We start from the raw sequence: 9,204 nt of genomic DNA, 5'->3' as shown, positions 1-9,204 counted from the left end.
GATCAGTTACTGCAAACTGGCTGATCAAGCTATCATTCACAACCTTCTTATGTAGTCAGATTGATACAAACCATGTACCATTGTATCATGTAAATGTTTCACAGGGGGGGAGGTCAATCAACTCTCTACACTTACATGCATGGTTAAACTCTGGCTGTTACCCCATCCCCCAAGGGATTTGCTAAGCACTGTTTCCCAGGCATGGAGAATTGCATTTATAGTTTTTTATTGGGGGGAAAGGGTTATTCTATCAGCAAGGATTAAGCACAGGGTGGGGAATTTACAAGCCTTTTAAATATTTTATTTTGCAAATCTCCTGGGATGGGGAAAATAACAGGGAGAATTGAATGCCTAACACATTTGAATGTAAACAGTATTAAAAGCTATACCTTGTCTTTTCGGTGTGGTATTAGTGATATATTTAAACAGGAAGGGCCCTTGTAGGAGACCAGAACGTCGCATGTGCTTGTAGGTAAATTAAAATGAGACGCACATGCTTTCTTAAGATTGGATAAAATTAGGTCGTCATATTCAAAATTTGCGGGGTTGCACTGGCTTGTACATCTGCTTGTTGTCAGGTTCGGCCGCGAGTCTCTGAACAATTATTTCATGCGGTGCACTCCCTTTTTTCTTTTGGCGGGTGCCTCCATCATTCTTGGTTCGTTTGGCGCTCATTTTTTGTTGTAACTCTTTCCAGACGGCTTGCCTTTTCATTTTTTTCTGGTGGTTTCACTCTTCACAACATATTGGCACTGGCACAAGTAGGCACAAATATTTGCATATGGTGGAATAATTTGGCGGAAAAAATCAAAATTTGAGTAAGACCGCTGTGCATAAAGTGTGCTGGCTATGAGGACATTAGGCTGTCAAGACATTCGATTTTGAAAAAAAAATCGATTTCTAATGAGAACGATAGGCCATGTTGTGTAAATTTAAAATCAGTTTTTGTTATTTTTTTTATCTATTTTGTTTTTATTTCCAATTTCAGATTATTTTTTATTTTGTATTATTATTCTTTTATTTTTTTTTTAATTTTCTAGCATTTTATAGTTTATTTCCTATGAGAACAACCGGCCACCATACATGTGTATTAATAAAATGTGGATTGAAGAATGGGACAACACAATATGAATCTGAACATATGATGTATGAGCGCTCTCTGTTTTTACCCTGGCTGTGAATATTTATGGCATGTAGGGGAAAATATAGGTACTTCGTCAAAAATGTTAAAATTGTATTTTTTAAAAATTGTCCCAAATTTAGGATCCTGCCTATTTGCAGGTTGGATGATTGACAGGACCGGGGGGGAGTAAAGCGAAGCAAACACGTAACACGAGGAGATACGAATGACAAACGTTTACAAGAGAGTTTAGCTGAAATTTTGTATTTTATTTTTACTTTTTTCATATTAAATATTCCATTTTACTTTACGTGAGTGTGTGCCGAACTACGGGTCAGTACATTTGGTGCCGTTACCAGGATAATTATGAAGGAAAACAACAACAAAGTGTGTATATTTTTGCAATATTTACGCATCCATATTTGTTTATTGTATTATCTCGAATTCGGCGATGCTATTGTGAGTAATTATGACGGACATGATGGGAGACGAAAGCAACGCACAAGTTGAGACTTTAGGAGACACAGAGCGTACGGAAACTTTGATACAAAAGGAAATTTCGAAGCTAAAATACTATTTGGAAGGGACAGACGAATTGATTCGAACTAATGACGTTGAGGAAATAAAAACAACGGTTAAACAAACATCTAAGATTACGAGCAAGCTTTCGGAGCTTATTTCACAGCTAGAAGAATTCAAAATCGACAGTGGTATTTCATCTAGAACTGTTCGTCAGTGGAAAAAGGATATAAAAGCGAATTATGCAGAATTATTGTTGGACAAGCAGAAACTTTCTGACTTTTTAGAGTCAAGAGAGCGACATATCCAAGAGGAATCTGAACGGCGAAAGTGGGAAGCTAGACAACAACTAGAGGAGGCAGCAGTCAGGGAGAGACAAGAACGTGAACAGAGATTATGGGAAAAAAACTGCAAGCTTAGTTGGAAATTACTGAGAAGCATTTGGAGCTAGAAAGAGAAGCAAAGTCTACCAGTGCAAAATTGCCAAAATTGAAGATAACCCCTTTCAAGGGAACTACTGTAGACTGGATTCGTTTCGAGAACATTTTTCTGACCCAATTGATAAGAAACCTATTTCAGACAAAGAAAAATTTGGGTATTTGCTCGAACTGGTGAACCTGAAAGTTAGAGACCGGTCGGCAAATCTTAAACCAAGTACTGGGGATATGAAACAGCATGGAACAGGCTCAAAGCAGAATACGGACAGACCAAGCAAGTCGTAAATGCACATATGGAGGAAATCATTGGGTTACTCGTGGTCAAGGGTTGTAACTATGCGAAAATTCAAGAATTCTACGAAAGGTTGAGTATGAGTTTCGACACCCTCCATACTTAAGGAGAGGATGAGCCTCTGAAAGCTTTTGTGATGACAACATTGAACAAGCCTCCACATATCAAACCAGACCTGGTACGAACTGACGACAAATGGGAGGACTGGAGCTTGAAGGATTTACTGGATAACCTACAGAAGTGGTTGCTGAGAAATAAAATGACAAGGGATTTGAAGCCTAGCAAAGAGTCATCAAGAAGGGAATGCAACTGGTTCGCTGGAAAGGGGAGTGGGGTGAAACCGAAGAGCCCCAAATGTGTCTTTTGCAAAGGTGAGCACTACTCGGACAGTTGTGAAGATATTAAGGACGGAAGATATTAGTCGCCGGAAGTTCTTTAAGAAGATATTAGCCGCCGGAAGTTCTTTACAAACAATAAACTGTGTTATAATTGTGGTCAACCAGGCCATCGAGCAAATAACTGTCACGGGGGGAATTGTTTCAAGTGTAAAGGGAGACACCATACAAGTCTGTGTGATGGGAAGAATGCTCGCATCCTAACTGGTTATACCCCCTCAGATACCACATTACCACCCATAATTCCTGTAACCATACAAGGTGTGACTGTGGGCATATTTAGACACAGGGTCAGGGAGAAACTTTATTTCCCAAGATGCCATAGCAAAACTGAAATTAACCCCTGCACACCATGAAACCTGTCATGACACTCACAGACAGTCCATGCCTGTTTTTGATGTTGAAATGGCCTCATTTGATGGAGCCGCCAAAGAGAGAATTGAGATTACTGGAACAAAAATGCCTAACTTCACCACCATTAAGCGACCGGGCATGAATAAATTAAAGCGGAAGTTTGAACATACCAACGACAGTTTTACATGCAGCCGGATCATGAATACCCAATACATGTCATAATTGGAGATAACACATTCTCTCGAATGAAAACAGAGGAGATCTACAGAGGAAAACCAGGAGAGCCAGTGGTCGAAGGAACAACATTTGGTTGGATAATACATGGCGGGGACCTTACAAATGATGAGTGCATGTATTGCAGAGATGTGAGCGACTACCAGATGTTGTATAGTCTTGATGTGCTAGGAGTGGAAGACCGGGGAGAAGATGATCAATTCGCGACTTCGCCGCCAGAAACACGTGTGGTATCGCGTGGTCAAAATTCCGAAATGCGGACACTTCGGCCTTCTTGTATATAGCAACATTGTAGAAAACATGGTGAAGCGATGCGCATGGGGGACTTGTAGAAACGATTCACAGTTGCCACATTTACAAAATAAAAACAAGAATGGGGATCCTATAACATTCTTTCGTTTTCCGGCGCCAAAGCGCTGGAAAGAAGCAGCAGAAAGAAGAAAGCGGTGGATCGTTGCGTGTCATCGTGGGGAAACATTCGAATGCAAGAAAGACAGTTATATCTGTAGCTTGCATTTCGTTGGAGAAAATGGTCCAACGCCTGAACATCCAGATCCAATATCAGCTATAACGAGCAAGGAAAAGGTTTGTTGAAAGTATACTGTGCGCATTTTATTATAATAGCTAGTTAGTGTTTATACTGCATGTCATGCTTCGCTTGATTTTGGGTTTCATAGCAACGAGATAATAAATATTAATATATTTCTATCTGTGCAGGTTGAAAGGCTTCATCGCAAACGTAAAGCTCCTAAACAGCGCTCAGGCACTGTCTTAAAAGAAAAAAAAGCGTGCAAAACTGAAGTTGACTCTGAAATATTGCATTCAAACCTAGCTTGTTCACAAGAAGTTGACGATGACATATTGGCATGCGAAGGTTTACTAATGTTGCATCAATCTTGCAAATCTAAACCACAAGTTAAACAAGTACAACTGCCATCACCACTGTATGAAAATAATACGACACAGCAGTACAGTGACAAAGCCATACAGGTAAATTTGTTAACTAATTTCGTTTAGGTTTAGCCACAGAGTTTAGCTGATGCTTATGTTATATATTGAAATATCAGATTTCTGTTACTTATTTTTTCATGAACATGATTTTAATTCAAAACTTATTTTTCAGACAAATATCATGGCCACTGATCTTAAAGCCTATTCTGATGAGATGTTGAAAAGCTCGAAAACTCTGCGAAGGCATTTATTTATTGCTCTAGTGGATAACCCAGATAAAACCTACCACCTTACAGGTTTGTAGTGGTTTTTTATGCAATTCTTCTCATTACAGTTGGGTGAAGAGTTATGCATTTTCCTCATTTGAAGGTTTGCAAAAGGAATACCTTGATGTTTTGTTTGAAAATGTAAAAGAAAAAGCAACATCATTGAAAATGTGGTCAGGCTTTAAAAAGACAGGAAAGAAAAGTGGTGTAAGAAGGAAATATTCAGAGGAGGTAATATGTTTAACTATTATAATCCTTAAGTTACTGTCAGTTAATGAGTTAACAAACAAAGCAATCCTCAGTGTATGATTTAACCTGAAACATAATTTCCATATATATATATATATATTTTTCATTATTTAGCAAGAGGTAAAGATGGCTAATCTCACAATAAGAGAGCAGCTAATTTTTACACTAATAAGACTACGAAGACGGCCTACTCTAGCTTCTTTGTGTTACGTATTTGGAATTTCTGTTGGATCTGGCAGTAAGGTGTTTGTAACATGGGTTCTTTTCTTGGAGAAAGAACTCGAATTCTTATTAAATTTCTCAACATTGGCTGATATGGAAGGAGTAAAACGTCCAAAAGTTTTCAGAAAGTCAAAGTACTTGAATCTACGAAGCATTGTTGATTGCACAGAACTGTACATTGAGAAGCCATCTCTGCCATCCAGTCAACGCAGAACGTTCAGCACGTATAAGTCACACAACACCTTTAAGTTATTAGTTTCTCTATCACCACTTTGCCATATTAACTTTGTGTCAAAATTGTATACTGATGCAATAAGCGATAAGGAAATTATCCAGCAAAGTGGTTTTCTTGACTATATTGAACCTGGAGATACGATAATGGCTGATAAGGGGTTTAACATTCAAGATCTTTTAGCCATAAAGAGTGCAACCCTAATAGCCCCTCCTGTCATGTCAAGTAAAAACGTCTCATCGCGTGCCTCAACAGCAACCAGAAGAGTGGCCACATCCAGAGCACATGTGGAAAGAATCATCCGGAAATTAAAGTGCTTTAGTGTTCTGAGAGGAGTCATTCCATTGACATTCAAGTCTTAATGTTACCTCGATTGTGAGAGTCTGTGCTGCTATTGTAAATTTACAACCAAGAATAATTAAAGTTTAATTATATATATTTAATGCAATGTAAATTGTACAGTCTATTCCATTTCCTTTTTTCTTGCGATCTGTGTTTCTGGGCCTCAATAGAGGTAAACCAGGCATGGTTATCCCCTACATAACCAGTTGGGTCTGCCTCATAGGCATCAAGGTCCTAAAAGATAAAATTTAGTTCTTTATTATCATGTTAAGTTTCCTTTACAGCATATTGAAAATGTCATACCAAACATTGTACCTCAAAAAAGTGTTTAACAAACAGTGATACAAAAATACCACAATCATTGCTTGCAGGATGCTGCATTGGAACCTAAATAAAATGTACTTAAGTTTGATCGAGGTTTAATAAGATCAACATTTACATAATTATTTCTCCTAAAACCAGTTCGCTTTTTTTAAATAACTTTTTGTACCGTACCTTTAAAATTGCCTGTGTACAATTTGTATGTTTCTTCTCAGTGTTGTTCAATGAACACATATTGTCAAGATATCTAAATAGGTGGATTATTTGTAAACAGTTAGCAATAATTTTTGTAAATTAAATGAACACTTTGTAATACATGAACAACATGTACAAAATACTGCACCTTGTAACAAGATAATCTCTTTTGATCTGGTTGCCAAGTCATGTGTTAATGAGTCCAGAACCAATATATGCCTACAAGATGTTGAGCTTTCAGCATTTGCATTAGGTTATCAAATTTGAAGTTTTCAAAGATATGGGAAAAATTAGTTTTGTACCATGGAGTGATGATCATCAAAAGCCAATGATATCTGTAAGAAAATTTTAAAAAAAACAGTGTTAAAAATTGTTGACATATTACAAAATATACAGTGCCTAATACATTGTGTACCTGCGAACAATAGGTATAACTACATAATCTTCTTTATATTCCTCTGGTGTTAAATATTTTCTTGCTCCTTCAAATTTTTGTTCCCTTAAATTGAAAATTTTCTTACTGATTTAACTCATGTACAATACTATTACCAAACAAAGAGCTTTTGATTGGACATTTAACAACACTTACTAGGAAAGAAATAAGTACTGATTAAGGGTCAAGTTGGTGCAATCAAAGAAATTTTTAATAAGATTTAATTTTCAATTACCATGTTGTTTTATGTACTCCATCTTGCTCACCAGTGAGGATTGAGTAAAATAAGTAGTCAATGATAGGGAATGGGCACAAGTGGTCACTGATAACAAAGAAAAAATGTGTGAGAAAAAATGAAGGCCCAGAACATAGCTATATGTGTGCTTTAAACTATTTACCTCATCAACACTTTTACAATTTTGTCATTCATCATTACACCCGCATTCAATGATTTAATATCATGACCATCAATATCAACCCCATTTGCGACATATCTTGGAATACTGGTGTGTGCATCTGCCGTCTTCTCTAAATCTATTACAGGTACGGTGGTAGATATGTTGGGGCCAGAACAAGTTTGTTGTTCTTCATCCTTCACATAGCATTTCGGGGTTCTTTCTACAGACACAGCACCAACAACTGAAGAGACGCTCTGGTGGTCCTCATCTTTTGCAGATGTTGATTGTGTGTCTTAAATAATAAAATAATAATAATAATCAATGAGAACAGCCACTGTATTTGTAAATTATTTACAAATTCTTATATTGAACCAAACCAAAGTTTTTCCAGAAATTTTAGACATCATTTTTACAATTTATGTACTGACCTTTTTCATTCGCTGTGTCATTCTCATCAAACAACAGAGGTACAACCTGTGACAACCAAAACCTCTCTAGTTTTAGCATAACATTTTCAATAAAACATTTGTTGATGTCACAGTGGATTCCCTTTAAAGTCCAAACAACAAAGTCACAAGTATCAAGGTTAGTTACGAATAATATCACTTGAACTTGGTGGTAATACTTGGAATCTGGCCTCAGTTGCTCAACATTATCCACTTTCACACCCCCTATTTCTTTTGTAAGAAATGCTTCTTTGGGGTCAAGATTTCTATGTACCCATGGACACTTATACTCCACAAGTATATCTTTGCATCCACTTGCACATTCACATGTTCTTATGTTGTCAGCACTTGCACCCACAAATGGTTTTTTCTTTGAAATAAGAAATCCCATCTTCAGAAGTTTCACATTATAGTGCAAATGTTTTTGCACATGTAAATAGGAATCTTTGGCTGACTCTTCATGTTTTAATCCCCATCCTCTTTACTGTTTTTTTTGGCTGTGTTGCAATAGCTCTTGCAAGAGCAGTAGTACCAAAATCATTCTTCTTTTCTAATGTTGTTTGCCTTGTACAAACATCTTTACACTTTGAAGCTGTTATAAAACCAATTTTGTGCTCATACCAATCATCGCATTGCCACTGGTCCCGGGTGACTTCCTCTACATGATTAATTTCACCATCAGTAAAATATAGCATGTTTCGGAACTTTTCAGGGTTCTTTTCAGTTGATTCCCGAATGTAAGTTTCCACCTTTTGCCTCATTATTCCAGTGCTTTGATTCATGCTGCATTCCTTGCCACACAAAGTTTGGGAGTCGGACTCCTTGCCACTATGATTTTCATCAGTTTTTTTTAAATATAGCTTCTGTAAAAGGGGCAGTATAACTGGTGCAGGTGGTGATGAATCATTGTTGGATGTGGTATCAGAAACAGCACTGAGCCTCTCAGTAAAACGCTCCTTTGTCATGGGCGAAACCTTGCAATGCTTTGGACTTCGAGGGTCAAAATCAATGTTTTGTAGCCATGTATAGTTCCTCTTTCTTTTTTTCCCAGCTGGTGACTTGATTTTAATGATTTCCAGTTGGTCTACAGCACATGGCTGACTGGAGGATTGTGGTTTTGGCATCCACAAGCAAGGGGCACTTGTCACACTCTTTTTTCCATCCTGGTTTAACAGTTCTTCTAGTGAGTACATTGCAGCTGCTATATGCTTGCAACCACCGTCCCGTCCACCCTTACATTCACAAAATGCATCAAGCACACTCCCTCTGTTTGCCCCTCGACCTTCCAAGATGAACCACAACGAATAACAGTCTTTCCCCCCATCAGTTTTTGTTCGCATAGTTGGTTGCACCTGGCCGACATATACATATACCCCTGCATCTATTACACTCACAGTTTTTAGTGATCGAACATAACCATCTTGAAAAAGTCGGTAGTCTTCGAAGGACTTATAGGCAGCTAGACCTTGCTTGTCGTATTCGGTGGCATGATAATAAGGTGGTTAAAAATATCATATAGTCCAAATGGTGGAGAATCAATGAAATCGTTCTTCATTGTCATAGTAAAAGGGTCATCAATCTGAACGTCATGAATAAATAACCTTTGTTTCAATGTGTCGCCATTTTCTACCGTTTCAAAGTTAGGATCTAGCGGTAACATCATCTTCTCAACTGCGACTGCGATTTCGACGAGACCAGACTTCAGATAGCCATTGACACTTACGCCACGCGCTTGCAAATATTTCTTTATTGCGGCTACGGTCATTGCCTTGAAGTTCGTAGGTTGCGGTCCAACCAT

General features: G+C 37.8%; 1 pseudogene; it reads right to left on the bottom strand.

The window, feature by feature from the left end:
• Window positions 1-7,864: 7,864 nt before the first annotated feature.
• LOC114536537 lies at window positions 7,865-9,204 on the bottom strand (annotated as a pseudogene).

This window comes from Dendronephthya gigantea, unplaced genomic scaffold, assembly GCF_004324835.1.
Source record: "Dendronephthya gigantea isolate DGI-Jeju-01 unplaced genomic scaffold, DenGig_1.0 000138F, whole genome shotgun sequence".
Taxonomy (NCBI): domain Eukaryota; kingdom Metazoa; phylum Cnidaria; class Anthozoa; order Malacalcyonacea; family Nephtheidae; genus Dendronephthya; species Dendronephthya gigantea.
The sequence above is the reverse complement of the archived record's forward strand: the minus strand, read 5'-3'. Positions and strand labels throughout refer to the sequence as shown.